This window comes from Schistocerca nitens, chromosome 3 (assembly GCF_023898315.1).
Source record: "Schistocerca nitens isolate TAMUIC-IGC-003100 chromosome 3, iqSchNite1.1, whole genome shotgun sequence".
Taxonomy (NCBI): domain Eukaryota; kingdom Metazoa; phylum Arthropoda; class Insecta; order Orthoptera; family Acrididae; genus Schistocerca; species Schistocerca nitens.
In genome coordinates this window covers 492,681,225-492,697,124 of record NC_064616.1, presented here as the reverse complement: position 1 = coordinate 492,697,124, position 15,900 = coordinate 492,681,225, and the positions used below count along the sequence as shown (strand labels likewise).

Here is a 15,900-nt window from a genome sequence, read left to right as displayed (position 1 = left end):
TTAAAATACTCAGACAATATCCTTAAACATAGACGGAAATTTTGTCGCTGAGGTTCATGCTGTAGCTTACCATGCCAAAAGTCTTGTTTTTTGTTGGGTCTTGGCCACTCGTCTCGTACAGGGTGCCTAAGGAATGCGGCGTTCTCGGAATGCTATACAACAATTCAAGCAAATAACATAATAGTTTTACTTCTATAAATCAGGTTGATAATACTTAACTTGGGAGATTTACAAGTAGTAGTCGCAAACGATGGGCTACATTCAAACAGTTATGTTCGTCGCTATAGAGAAGTCCAGACAAACAACTGTTAAGGATCAATAGTAGCTGTTCTTGTAGCACGCTCCACAAATACGTTCCACTAATGTCCGTATACTGAGCCGATCTGAGCGGCCGAGGCTGCAGGAGCCGCGATTATATTCACTTCGATCTGAGGGCGCTCCTGTCGTGGTGCGGTCCTAATCAACGTACCACTGGCCGACGTCGTTCCACCGCCTCGTCTGATCTTCCGTTCTTCATCTTCGTTCCGACGCTTGTGGTTACGCCAGAACATTTTTATCACAAACTAGCCGATCATATTTTTATTTACGTGCAGCGTTGTAATAGTGACACTATTTTAGAGCCTGGAGCTCTTCCGCATGGTACACTAGGCAGATACTCTGTCTTAAAGGCTGAAAGCATGTTCGCTCCCGGTGGCATTTGTTACGCTTGGCAAAGCGAGCTTCAGCCCCAACTTCGCGGTCGCTGAGAACAGTGTATCGAGAAGGCCGCTACGGAGTGAGCTAACTAGCCCTGGCGGAAGCGACGAGAGCTGACGTGTGGCCGCGGTCCAGCAAGGCGCTGCTCGTCCGCGGCCAAGCATAACAAGCGGCGCCGCAACGCCCACTCACCTGCTAAAAGATCTTTCAACATGGCGAGCCTCGCAACCACACCAAACTCTTTTCTTTTATTTTATTTTCGGCAGTGAAACAACTAAGAGAAGATTTTACTGAACAGTCATATTCCCTCGTAATTGTCTCCCACTGCGACGCAGAATTTCTAAATTTGGCTCAAAGGTGCCTACAACCTTTCTCTTTTCTGGTACAAAACTGGTGTCCTGCGACGACACCCTCGGATTCGGCGACGCTGCAAGCAGGGAGGTATCGACACATGCGAAAGAAAAACCAGAGCTCAGAAGTTCATGTGGGGTGTAAGGTGAATTAATGATGTAACATTGTCACCAAATTCTACTAAAATTGCACTCAACGCAAACGTGGACGTGTCTCACGATGGGAAGATCGTCGCACCCGCTCTTACCCACATTTCACACCTTCTTCTGACGCCTCTGTGATGACCGTCAGAAATCACTTGGTTTTATTATGCGTGACCGAGGAAAACATTTCATACACACCGCTTCTCAGCATCGACACATATAGGCCTCGGGGTTTGGCATAAAGTGCATGAATGAAACCTAGCCCTCCCTTGCGGACTTGATTCCCACACATTTCGTGGTCGAAAACGATAGTTCACAGTGCAGAGAGCAACAAGACGACGTTCTTGACAACATTCGACACTGCTGAAACCCCCGAGCGTTTCAACCCTGCCGGCCGCAGTGGCCGAGCGGTTCTAGGCGCTTCAGTCTGGAACGGCGCGACTGCTACTGTCGCAGGTTCGAATCCTGCCTCGGGCATGGATGTGTGTGATGTATTTAGGTTAGTTAGGTTTAAATAGTTCTTTAAAGTAGTAAAGGAGTTTTGCTATTTGGGGAGCAAAATAACTAATAATGGTCGAAGTAGAGAGGATATAAAATGTAGACTGGCAATGGCAAGGAAAGCGTTTCTGAAGAAGAGAAATTTGTTAACATCGAGTATAGATTTACGTGTCAGGAAGTCGTTTCTGAAAGTATTTGTATGGAGTGCAGCCCTGTATGGAAGTGAAACATGGACGATAAATAGTTTGGACAAGAAGAGAATAGAAGTTTTCGAAATGTGGTGCTACAGAAGAGTGCTGAGGATTAGATGGGTAGATCACATAACTAATGAGGAGGTTTTGTTTGGAATTGGGGAGAAGAGGAGTTTGTGACACAAATTGACAAGAAGAAGGGACCGGTTGGTAGGACATGTTCTGAGGCATCAACGGATCACAAATTTAGCATTGGAGGGCAGCGTGGAGGGTAAAAATCGTAGAGGGGGACCAATAGATGAATACACTAAGCAGATTCAGAAGGATGTAGGTTGCAGTAAGTACTGGGAGATGAAGAAGCTTGCTCAGGATAGAGTAGGATGGAGAGCTGCATCAAACCAGTCTCAGGACTGAAGACCACAACAACAACAACAACAAGTTGTAGAGGACTGATGACCTCAAATGTTAAGTCCCATAGTGCTCATAGCCATTAGAACCATTTTGTTTCAAACCTACAGAGGACGTTGTGGGACTAGAACCCAATTGAAAGTGATTTGACTCCTTTGGAGTGTAGCATGTCCACAGTATTTGGTCTGGTGTACACTGTGGAACCACTAGAGACCGTTCAAAACCACTCGACCAAACATGAAAGTAATCCAAAGTAGTAAAGGATGTTTTTACTTTTTCAGTCCTATTGTTACATGCTCTCCTGTCCGCGATGATGGGGGGGATGCAAAATTGACAAACGCATGAATAAATCGGCAAAGGGTCCTTCTAAGACCCCTGCCCTAAGTTCCACAACTTCCTCGGGTCCACCTGCGTACCTTCTGTGAGCACTTTTAAAATGTATCTGAACAGAGACTTCGCCACCAATTCCGCTGTGTGACGCTCCGGTGATGCTCTAGCGCCTGCTTGCTGGCATGCGGAATGTAAGGTGTGCCGAAGGGGTTGTCTGCCTTCGTGGAACAGTTGGTCCAACGAAGATTGTGTCAGCGAACTCTTTCGTGTATGAATTTCGTGCTTTTAGGACGGTCCAGAGAAATCAAAATTGGCAGCTGCCTTCCCACAGTCAGATTTCTGTGACCGTTCCATCTTCAGTTAACCTGACAGGAATTCCTAGACATTTTAAAGTTACGTTCATTCCAGTGACCGATTTACGATTGTGTAGTCAAAAAGTGTCGGATTCTTTCCTTTATTTATGCGTATTATACTATATTAATGTCTCTTTATTATCAGCTGCCAGCACTTACAACGAACAAACCTTCAGCTCCCTCTGTGTTTCGTAACGAGTTTTCAACCTCTCTGTACGCAAGAGAGAGCAAAGTCTTCTTTTGAATACCACAGGAACAATAGCATCATACGTCTGTGAATAACCTTCTGGATTTCAGGCAGACAGCTGGAAACTACGTCCAGTTTGGTTGCTAATTCTAGTAGCACTTGATACACTGTGATAATACTTTTGCAGAAAACCTGGATCTCGATCACAAATGTCGACTTTCACAAAGGGTAAATTCTTCCAGGTTGTTAGGCCTCTTCAAGTTCATCTTCAGATTTCTTCTTCCCTATGTACGTTTCATCTTCTCTACTGTGACACCAAAAGATCATGAAGAAGATCCTAGCAGAAGGGTGAAACGTCGATTGGGAAGAAGAATTTTGAAGGGGAACATGACGAAGGCTAACAACCTAGAAGATTTGACCTTCAGTAACTACTGGCACGAAAGCCTTCAGACATATAACCCTTCATTAGTTTCCACCTGTGTTACCCCCGGTCATGTCAGTTTGTGCATACAAATCGGCAAAAGATCTTTCTTACTCATATATTCTCGTGTATGGTGTTAGCTCTGCCCTTGCCAATCCTCAATTTCTGTGAAATGAAAATCTTAAGACAGTCGAAGATTTTTGTCAGCATCGGTCGTTGTCTGCTTGTTGAAGGTCGACCGCAACAGTTTTGTTCGCTTGCCGAGTTTTTCACAATTCTTTACAAAACCTGATCTACATGGAGTCTTCATTGCACTATGACAAGAGTCTCAACAGACATTTCTTTCGATTTGTCGTAGTGTTAGGTTTAACTACTCGTGTTTGTTGCTATGCGGCGCCGTTCAACATGTCTCTCAATGTGCATCTTGAGGAACTGCAGTAACACATAGTTCAGTGTCTTTATGCATTTCGGGAACAGAGAGAGAGTGAGTTCTGTAAGCAGCATCATTACGGCGTCCGTGCAATAAAAATTCAGGTGAAGATAAATCAGAAGATCGATTGGCCCATAAAGTTAAGAAAGGCACTTGTACAAGAAAATACTGACCTAAAAATGTCATGGCGTTTTCTATACGTAGTGCTCCATTGTCCTACTGAATCCATGTGTACTGTCGCTGGTCTGCATTTATAGTGTTTACAAATTGTTGAACCATCCATGGGCAGCGCTCACTATTCGCAGTACCACAACAGAATGTAACGAAGATTCGTTTCCGTGACACTGCACAGCAAACGTCCACTATTTATGCGTCAGAGAGAATGTGGATTTTTCCGTAATCAAAACGAGTGAGTTCTGTGCATTCACGTAGGCATCTGGAAGGAACCAAACGTCGTCACACCAAAACCAGTCATCGAATTCTTCCTCGTCTGGAGTTACAGGTGACATGAATCAGTGACAGAAATCTACATGTTTTTCATTGTGTTCAGGCAACAACTCATGAACAGCACAAATTCTCCATGGATCTTTAAACACTTTCGCAATGCCATTTGGGCATTGTTAATGGAAAGGCCAGACTGAGTACATAGACGGCGCGCAGATTTCATGGGACTCAAATAATATGCGGCTTGTACGTCGATTGAAATGTCTGGCATTATACTTTCGTTCAGCCACTTTTGGCTGCTTCTGCCACGGTTTCTGTCTTCTGGAACTTCTACATCCGCATGATAATGAAGTTACCTGGTGCACCCCTACCATACTTTTCTCATTCTCCTTTTTCTTAATTTTATCCCGTATGTTCAGGGCAGCGGTAATTTAGTCCTGATTTACCAGTATTAGTGGTAGAGAGTGCCTGGATGTGAATCGTATTCACTTAGTCTGATGTGGAAAACCGCCTAAAACCCATACTCAAGTTGGCCGGCATACCGGCCTTCGTCGATAATCCGCTGGTTGGTTTCCATCCGGGGCCGGCGCGTACCCCCGAATTCCGGAAGCGGCGTGCTAATGCATGCCACTATCCGGCATTTTGAGTTTCGGAATAACTGGAATATCTAAAGTCCTCGATGACAATGAATAATCTGTTCTGCGATGCGTAACCCACTTATTTCCCAATGAGTAAAGGTTTATAACTGCAACAAACTAGAAACATTCTTCCATAAGGTTCCGTCATATGCTGGCCTGTAGGAAATGAATTAAATGCACAGATTTGAACTGACTGGATCAATGGGTATCAAATTCATTACACTGTGTTTTCAGAATATCTGAATAGTTTGCACTGATATCATTTAATGTTACTGCATCTTCACTGATTTCATACCCATCGACCCATCAGGTTGAGACTGATGAAGAACGACCCTGGCATGTGCATCAAGTGATTTAGGGGAGTAGCAGAAAATATTAATCTGGGTGGCTGCAAAGAGGTTTGAAACTCATTCACCTCTGTAAGTAGGCTGTTTAGGTTTTCTTATTGGTAACGCCACGTAGCGCTCTGTATGAAAATCACTGGCTGTGCTGTTTGCAGTCTGTGGCTAGTTTGCATTGTTGTTGGCCATTGTAGTGTTGGGCAGTTGGCTGTTAACAGCGCGTAGCGTTGCGCAGTTGGAGGTGAGCCGCCAGCAGTGGTGGATGTGGGGAGAGAAATGGCGGAGTTTTGAAATTTGTAAGACTGGATGTCATGAACTGCTATATATATTATGACTATTGATGACTATTAAGGTAAATACATTGTTTGTTCTCTATTAAAATGTTTCATTTGCTAACTATGCCTATCAGTAGTTAGTGCCTTCCGTAGTTTGAATCTTTTATTTAGCTGGCAGTAGTGGCGCTCGCTGTATTGCAGTAGTTCGAGTAACCAAGATTTTTGTGAGGTAAGTGATTTGTGAAACGTATAGGTTAATGTTAGTCAGGGCCATTCTTTTGTAGGGATTTTTGGAAGTCAGATTGCGTTGCGCTAAAAATATTGTGTGTCAGTTTAAGCACAGTCTTGTATAATTTTTCTAAGGGGACGTTTCACCTCGAATCAGGATTCAGCGTTCTAATCACTGTGTCCACTCACTCTGTCATCAAAATGCTTATAGAAACTTCTTTAGAAGAAAAATGCGGATTATTGCCAATAGCAGTATAGTCGTCAGTGAAAAGTATTCAGTGATGTTATTATATCAAGGAGCCAACAGATGGGTGTAGAAAAAGACAGAGCGATGTGTAGCAACACCTAACTGGATTTTTGCTCGAAAGGGGAGTGTTTTAAATATCGTCCACTCTTCCCGATCCAAATTCCCCAAACTTTTTCTTATCATTCTACGTGAATGGTTGGATAATTCTTCCTCCCGTTCTTCTTCTTCATTTTTTTTTTTGGGTAAAAAATCGTTTGCAGTTATCGGTTTCCTGCTGTGATATAGCAGCCTTCATCCTTTTTCTTGTACTTCTTCCACAATCGAGTGCATGTACCGAACACGAAAAATTTAATAGTGAAATGTTTACGTTTTTATTCGTTATTGTTGTACTATGTGCGAGTCGACCGGGGTTTACCAGTCGTCTGTGCAAGCTGCCCATCACACTCGCGACCGCAACACACAGATGACCAAACAAGCGATTCAACGATCAGACAGAATCCAACACGACGGCATAACTGTTAAATTAACAATATTTCACTCTGCTAAGTGCTAATGCAGCTGAATTTCCGTTACGCCCAAAATAAAATTTAATTCCATTCACGTTTTAAGGACGAGCCACCTAACTTTCCAGATCAAAACAACACAATTTGTTTCTCGTAATGGAACCTACATTACATTGGAAACAGCGTCACAGTGAGACTGCAGTTCAGTGAGCTAGAATCTTCTGACTATATTTATTTTTAATGGAAAGGGTCGCCTTATCAGAAAGTTGTGGAAGGAAGTGGTGGAATGAGCAAAAGTTATCTTAAAAATAATAATTTATTTGTTCACAATCAATATTACGCAAATCGAACTTGGACTGATTTACAATTAATTTCATCGTAAAATGTAAAAAGAAATGTACGCACAATGTTAAGATTTTTCTCAATTACCAGCGTGATCGCATCCACATTGATGAACGTTGTATCTGCCCAAAAGGGACCCGAATGCTCTCTGGAAGACTGTAAATTGAGATGCAGATCTCATTCCGAAGTCTGGAAAACTCACAAAAGGTACACGTACTGAGTAACATCGACTTTTTATCCCAATATGTTAAAGAAGTAACTATGAAAAACAGTTACAAGTTGCTAAACAGACTCAAAAATTGTGAACTGTGCACTGCAAAGGCATCGCAAACGCTAAACGTGACACTTATTCCAAAACAAGTAAAAGGCCGACAAGCTGAAGCAGGGCACTGAACAACGACTCACCATCGACGAGACACGAATCGCCGCCGTGTGCTCCACCCAAAAATCGACTACTCACTGCGTACTCTCACACACTTCTGAAAATTACCGTAGGAGGGGAGGACATTGCAAGGTTTGCCACAGTGGCAACTGAAAATGTCCCTCTCTCTTCCTACATGCAAGGGAAGCTTGCAGAATTTTCTTTTCCAGTACTTCTTGTATCCTCTGTCAACAGCAATAAAAGTTAGCAGTGTACTGGGTCTCGCCTTATGATTGTTGGAACGATGACTGGGTTTATAAACGCAGCTCGTTCTCTACGCTGTTTACAGAAAGATAGCGCTGGCTCTGTTCTCTGCTTCCACTTTTAGGACAACCTGTGCGATTTTGTTGAAGTCTCTCAGGAGCTCGCGAAGCTCGCATTACTTTGAAAATCGCTTATGAACTACTTTGGTTTAAGAGTCACCCAGAGCGCCTTACGTGCGTGACCACTGCCCAGAAAGCTTATGAGAATACAACATAAAATGATCACATATAGCAGCTAAGCAACAAGTGAAAAAACACTACAGTCACAACCGCAAATTGTCTTTCTTGATTAGGATTTGAGTCCTGTTTATGTTTCTAAGTAGTGGTCCCACCACATTACTATATCGCGTTACTAATACGAGCACACTTTCACGTAATAATATATAACGCTATTAACGAACTAGGAACATAAGGCAACTATGAACTAAAAAAGTGTCTATTTTGCATGTGGAAGTCAGATGTTTCACACAACGTGCTGAGCAAAAGATCGAAACAGTTTCCGTTCCGACACAATTAAATCTTCTATGCATCTATCAGCATCGTATATTTAAGTTAAGTGACATTTAATACTCTGACGTCAAACGCAAGATGTTTAAGAACTGTAGTGAACAAGGAAAATTTACCTACTCAATAGACGCAGACCGCGAATTATTGGATAAGTCAAACACGAAATTAAAACCGAAAATACTTGTCAAGAAATTAATCCCTGTTTACTCGCGAAATACTACAGCTATCCGCTTAAAGCGCCGTCTCATTACAGAAAGTTTATGTATATCTTCGAATAAAAACAAACAATTAGTTATAATCAATACCGTTCGCTTTTTTATAATTAGCAATGAAGTGTATTTACGAAAATCCGCGACTGCATTTACCGCAATATTTGTCCTACTGGCAGGGTCAAAGTTAAATAAAAAAGTGCAGTGAGGCAGAGTTATTATTGCTTTTTTAACATCCTTGGCTGCTTTTGGAACTCACCGAGACTCTTGGACGTAGGTCGAAAAGCATTTCATTTCGCGACAACATGGCTCCAATTGGCACTCGAAACTCAAAGACCGCAATGAAAAAATACATCCTGTGTGTCTGCCTCCGATCCAGATACCCAACGCCTTATTTCTAGCACAAACATAGTTCTCATTCTCACGCTTAAAACTCTTGTCACTGATTTACAACATTCGTTGTCGTCCGATGATAAGAACGCTACACACTGTAAGGCGGCTAGCATTGTATAAATCATGTTCTGACGATGTTGCAAAAGTCGTGTTGCCGAAACTGCAACTGTTCAGTTATTTAGCAAAGCTCACATCTTCAAAGCCTTGCCCCTAAAGAGTATTTTCCGCTGCCATTGTTTGTTTGCTGACGTACTAAATTTGGTGAAATTTATTTTCTGGCGTATAGTATTTATGTGCCAGACCTTGCTTCCTATTACTTGCGAGGAAAATGGTAATTTAGCAGCCTGAAGCAGTCCTCCCACTTAAATCGCCCTGACTTTTTTTACTTACTATATAATTTATACGTGCCAACGGCCTTGCCGCAGTGGTAACACAGGTTCCCGTCAGATCACCGAAGTTAAGTGCTGTCGGGCTGGGCTAGCACTTGGATGGGTGACCACCTGGTCTGCCGAGCGCTGGTGGCAAGCGTGGTGCACTCAGCTTTTGTGAGAGAAACTGAGGAGCTACTTGATTGAAAAGTAGCGGCTCCGGTCTCGGAAACTGACATACGGCCGGGAGAGCGGTGTGCTGACCACATGCCCCTCCGTATCCGCATCCAGTGACGCCTATGAGCTGAGGATGACACGGCGGCCGGTCATTACCGTTGGGCCTTCATGGCCTGTTCGGGAGGAGTTTAGTTTAGTTTTTATAGGTTGTACGTAGCTTATGATATTCACTGAGGTGACAGAAGTCAAGGGATACCTCCTAATGTCGCGTCTGGCCTCATTTTACCCATCGTAGTGCTGCAACTCGATGTGGTGTGGATTCACAAAGTCATTGGAAGTCCCCTGCAGAGATACTGAGACTTATTGCCTCTATAGCCATCCATAATCGTGAAAGTGTTGCCAGTGTACGATTTTGTGCACGAACTGACCTCTCGATTATTTCCCATAAATGTTAGATGGGCAGCCAAATCATTCGCTCGCATTGTCCAGAGTGTTTTTCAGAGCAATAGCGAGGAGTTGGCCCGGTGACATGACGCATTGTATTCCATAAACGTTCCATCTGTTTTTGGGAACATGAAGTCCATGAAAGGCTGCAAATGGTCTCCAAGTAGCCGAAAATAACCATTTCCAGTCAATGTTCGGTTCAGTTTGACGAAATTACCCAGTCCATTTCATGTAGACATGGAGCCATCACCAGCTTGCACAGTGCATTGTTGACAACCTGGGTCCATGGATTCGTGGGGTCTGCACCATACTCGAACCCTATCAGCAGCTCTTGCTAACTGAAAGCGAGACTCATTTGAGCAGGCCACGGTTTTCTAGTCGTTTACCTACATGGCCACGAGCCCAGGAGAGGCGTTGCAGGCGATGTCGTGCTGTTAGCAAAGACACTCGTGTCGGTCGTTTGCTGCTATTGTCATTTACGCCAGATTTCGCCGCACCGTCCGGACGGAAACACGGTCCCACACTTATTTCGGTTGATAGTTCATGCAGTGTTGCTTGTCTGTTAGCCCGACCTCTCTACTCAAACGCTCTGCTCTTGTTCGTTAAGTGTAGGCCGTCGATTTCCGTGGTTAGAGTTAATGCCTGAAATTTGGTATTCTCGGAACACTCTTGATACTACGGATCTCGGAATATTGAAGTTCTTAACGATTTCCGAAATAGAATGTCCCAAGCGTCTAGCTCCAACTACCATTACGCATTCAAAGTCTATTAATTACCGTCGTCCGGCCTTAATCACGTCGGAAACCTTTTCACTTGAATCACCTTAGTAGAAATGACAGTTCAGCCAATGCACTTCCTTTTATACCCTTTGTGCGCGATACTATCGCCATCTGAACATGTGCATATCGCTGTCCCATGACTTTTGTTATCTCAGTGTAATTAGAGGGTCATGCAAAAATTGTTATCTCAGTTTAATTAGAAGGTCATGCACAAATGGACACATTTGTTCAGACAACGATTTCACTATCATGATCTTCAAGCTACAACCTCAACATGTAATCAATGATAGAGTCATCGAATGTCATCCCGGAGATAATACGTCAAGCTACTTCTATATATTGTCGCAGTTGGTCAAGGGATGACCCCAATAATGTAGACAGACCGCACCAGACACTGTCCCATCCCGTCCCACATATGCTCAGTGATCAAACTGGAGATGTAAAGTGACATATATCTCTCAGTGCACGTTGGTTGAGGCGAGAAGTGTGTGATGGCATTTTGATGTTGAAAGAGAACACCTCCGTGAGAGCAACAGAAGAAAGGAAGAAGGAAGGAAGATGAGAGCTTAAAAAACCATAGGAGACGAGATCATGGTAAACAGAGCAGAAGGTTAGATGGAGAAAAAAATTGGCTGTGTTCTTTTCAAGGGCCCATTCCGTAATTCGTCTTAATCTTTCTAGTAAAACCACAAAAAACCTAGGATTGTCACAGCACCACCTCGATGGCAATGGAAAGGGACTGGGTGATATTCTAGTAGAGTCATGCACTGCTCGTCGGTCACTCAATAAACACCGTCGCGTTCTCGCTCTCCGAGCATGGGGTCCCGGGTTCGATTCCCGGCGGGGTCAGGGATTTTCACCTGCCTCGAGATGACTGGGTGTTTGTGTTGTCCTCATCATTTCATCAACATTCATGGAAGTGGCGAGATTGAACTGAGCAAAGGTTGGGAATTTGTACGGGCGCTGATAACCGCGCATTTGAGCGCCCCACAAATAAAAAAAAGGTCAATCGTCATCATCATCAATATCAATAAACACCCCTGATATAGGATCATTGTAGGCTACGAGTGATCACAGCAAAATATCAGACTAGGTCCTAAATATCGCTGCCCCGACACGCTTCGAAATCTGTAATCACTGACGCGTTGCGAAGTGATAATGCACCGGCCTAGCATTCGGAAGGATGGCGATTCTAATCTCTTCTTGGCCAGGCAGATTTAATGTTTCTGTGATTTCCATACCTCGTTCTAGGCAAGGGGTTTCTAAACTTTTTCTCCGACGGAACACTTTGAGTATCCTGGTATTGATGGAACACCTTGTTTATTTGTAAGGTTAATAAAATTTTAATAAATGAGGAAAACTTTTTTTTATTCTGTGGTTACATCAATTTGAAATCATAGCTAATAATACTGAAATCACAATAAAACTAAAACACAATTACTATCATCAAAATTTCGAAAAAATTCATATTATTAACAGTTTTCTACTAAGCACTTATTCACTTCCTATGGAACACTAGTGTGCCGTGAAGTACAGTTTGGGAAACCCTGGTCTAGGCAAATGCTTACATGCAAAATAAACAATCGATTTCCTTCCCACACCACAGTTTGAGCTCCGTGCCTAATGATGACGCCAAGGCAGAATCTTCTGTCATCAGTACACAATCCACTGCACTGTTCACCCCACCATTTGAGTTCTTCGGTACACTGATAAGCATTTTATACAAACTGAAGGTGGAGAGGGGCGAAAGGAAACGAAAGCGAAGGATAGGAACTATTGATGTCAGCATCTTTGGGACAAGTGAAAATTAGTTCCTGTCCGGGATTCGAACCAGGCATTTCCTGCTTATTAGACAGTGGCGTTAACAACAGCGCAATCCGGACGCAGTATTTATCGAAAATGCGCTTTCTATAACGGCACGCCTCTCGGCCGACCCACATTCCCACCTAACGCCACCTATCCGTCCATGGTCCATGTGCTCCATGCTCGCTACTCAGAGATTCCTGCAGGAGGTTGAACGTAATTGTGGATCCGCACTGAAGGAGGTGGCTTTATTGCCCATCGAGGCGAGTCAATCATATGTTGGATGTATTCTATCTCTGCCTTCTCCTACAGCTTTTGCTATCTACAGCTCTCTCTAGTACAATGGAAGTTATTTCCTGACGTCTTAAACCGAGTCCAATTGTCCTGTGCCTTCTTCTTGTCAATATCCTCCCCGTATTCCGTTCCTCGGCGTTTCTGTAGACAATCTCCTGATTTCTTATCAGTTACTTAATCATCCTTCTGCAACACCACATCTCAAACGCTATATCCTTCACCAGTTTGCCCATGAAGATATAATTATGTCATAAAGACTGTCAAAGACAAAACCTCTTATGTCAAAGTTTTAGTATTAACCATTTCAATGGTGAAGATAGTTTAGGTGTTTGTCTAGTATCATAAAATGGCAGTTAGCACCTCAGCTTTCACTAGTTGTTTTAAGGTTTTGCTAAGAAGCACTATTTTGTGAGGTCGAGCTAGTGTTTCGCAAGTGAGCTGTAGACGGGAAAGAGATTGCAAACTTGTATTATGATGTTGGAAAAATTCATTTAACATAAGCTAATATTAAAAGGTAAACACGAACGTGTTGGATGCATCAGCTTTGTGTGACAGAAGCTAAATGCCACGCTACCCCCAGATTCAGTAAAACGCAGAACAGTGGAAGTTGGGCTGCATGATTATTTAACTAATTGTAACATACGGTACATGAATATTGACTGTTATTTCAATTGCAGACGATGAATTATATACATAATTCCCCCGACAACGTAATCTGCAGTCATTTTAGTATAATTTGCAGCACAATAATTGAAAAATGTGTTTCTTAAGTCAGAGTATTCAACTGATCCTAATTACTGGAGATGTTGCTTTCAAATTTGCCTTGAGTGGTATTTTGCATACAAGAGGCTAAAACCTACTGATATTAGGCATTATTCAAGTGTATCATAATGTAAATTTATTCTCTACGGTACATCGTGCGTGAAAAAGTCATTAGTTCAAAAATCATTCTAAAACTGCTGCCATGGCTGTTATAGCCGGTAGTGTTGGGTAGGATCGTTTACAGTGATTACTTATTTCAAGCCAAACTGCAGTTACTATCTAACAGAACTCACTAATGTTAAAAGTTATGCTAGGGGCATGAGAATATTCTCCACCCATGCGAGCACCATCTGCCCCTCTGAATCATCACGTTCATTTTCTGTGTGGTTCTGCGCATAAAAGCCTCTCCAAATTCCAGTTTTTTGTTTTTTTCTTAAGGTCTTGCTGTCATTGAGTCCTTTGGCAGAATGAGCTTTACCTTATTTTACGAATAACTATAGTGAGCATGACGCTGCTAAGAACAGATAATCTCCTAAGCAGTGAAGAGCTTTGCGCATGTCTGCAATCATTTCTTATTGTTAGCCGATACAATACCGATTTGGTGGCTTTCGTGAGGTACGAAACACAACAGTCAGAGTAGTTCGGAACTCATTCTCTACGTCGCCAATAGGTATAATGGGAATTAAAATTAGAATCGCCTCCCGAGCCGTATTCAGCCACAATTATAGTACTACTTAACCTAGCAGCCTGCTCGAACAATCATTCATTGATGATTTTGATATGACCACGCTGACGGTCTAGAGGCTTCGTCACTATGAAGCCATCAATAATTAAATGTATACCGAACATTGCAACTCTGCTTTGAATCTGCACCCCAGGCTCATCTTGCTGGACCTCATATTGTTATTTTTGATTTTCTCTGGCTTAAGCATTTTGCAAGACGACAAGCCTATTCACGAGATGCTTTTAGATTTTATTGAGAAAACAGTAGCAGCAGTAATACACTCCTGGAAATGGAAAAAAGAACACATTGACACCGGTGTGTCAGACCCACCATACTTGCTCCGGACACTGCGAGAGGGCTGTACAAGCAATGATCACACGCACGGCACAGCGGACACACCAGGAACCGCGGTGTTGGCCGTCGAATGGCGCTAGCTGCGCAGCATTTGTGCACCGCCGCCGTCAGTGTCAGCCAGTTTGCCGTGGCATACGGAGCTCCATCGCAGTCTTTAACACTGGTAGCATGCCGCGACAGCGTGGACGTGAACCGTATGTGCAGTTGACGGACTTTGAGCGAGGGCGTATAGTGGGCATGCGGGAGGCCGGGTGGACGTACCGCCGAATTGCTCAACACGTGGGGCGTGAGGTCTCCACAGTACATCGATGTTGTCGCCAGTGGTCGGCGGAAGGTGCACGTTCCCGTCGACCTGGGACCGGACCGCAGCGACGCACAGATGCACGCCAAGACCGTAGGATCCTACGCAGTGCCGTAGGGGACCGCACCGCCACTTCCCAGCAAATTAGGGACACTGTTGCTCCTGGGGTATCGGCGAGGACCATTCGCAACCGTCTCCATGAAGCTGGGTTACGGTCCCGCACACCGTTAAGCCGTCTTCCGCTCACGCCCCAACATCGTGCAGCCCGCCTCCAGTGGTGTCGCCACAGGCGTGAATGGAGGGACGAATGGAGACGTGTCGTCTTCAGCGATGAGAGTCGCTTCTGCCTTGGTGCCAATGATGGTCGTATGCGTGTTTGGCGCCGTGCAGGTGAGCGCCACAATCAGGACTGCATACGACCGAGGCACACAGGGCCAACACCCGGCATCATGGTGTGGGGAGCGATCTCCTACACTGGTCGTACACCACTGGTGATCGTCGAGGGGACACTGAATAGTGCACGGTACATCCAAACCGTCATCGAACCCATCGTTCTACCATTCCTAGACCGGCAAGGGAACTTGCTGTTCCAACAGGACAATGCACGTCCGCATGTATCGCGTGCCACCCAACGTGCTCTAGAAGGTGTAAGTCAACTACCCTGGCCAGCAAGATCTCCGGATCTGTCCCCCATTGAGCATGTTTGGGACTGGATGAAGCGTCGTCTCACGCGGTCTGCACGTCCAGCACGAACGCTGGTCCAACTGAGGCGCCAGGTGGAAATGGCATGGCAAGCCGTTCCACAGGACTACATCCAGCATCTCTACGATCGTCTCCATGGGAGAATAGCAGCCTGCATTGCTGCGAAAGGTGGATATACACTGTACTAGTGCCGACATTGTGCATGCTCTGTTTCCTGTGTCTATGTGCCTGTGGTTCTGTCAGTGTGATCATGTGATGTATCTGACCCCAGGAATGTGTCAATAAAGTTTCCCCTTCCTGGGACAATGAATTCACGGTGTTCTTATTTCAATTTCCAGGAGTGTAGTTTTATTATTAAAGGTAGATGATACTT

At 44.0% G+C, this 15,900-nt stretch overlaps 1 pseudogene; it reads left to right on the top strand.

Annotated features, from left to right (window-relative positions):
• Positions 1-9,225: 9,225 nt before the first annotated feature.
• Positions 9,226-9,343, top strand: LOC126250311 (5S ribosomal RNA; annotated as a pseudogene).
• The last annotated feature ends 6,557 nt before the right edge of the window (positions 9,344-15,900 follow it).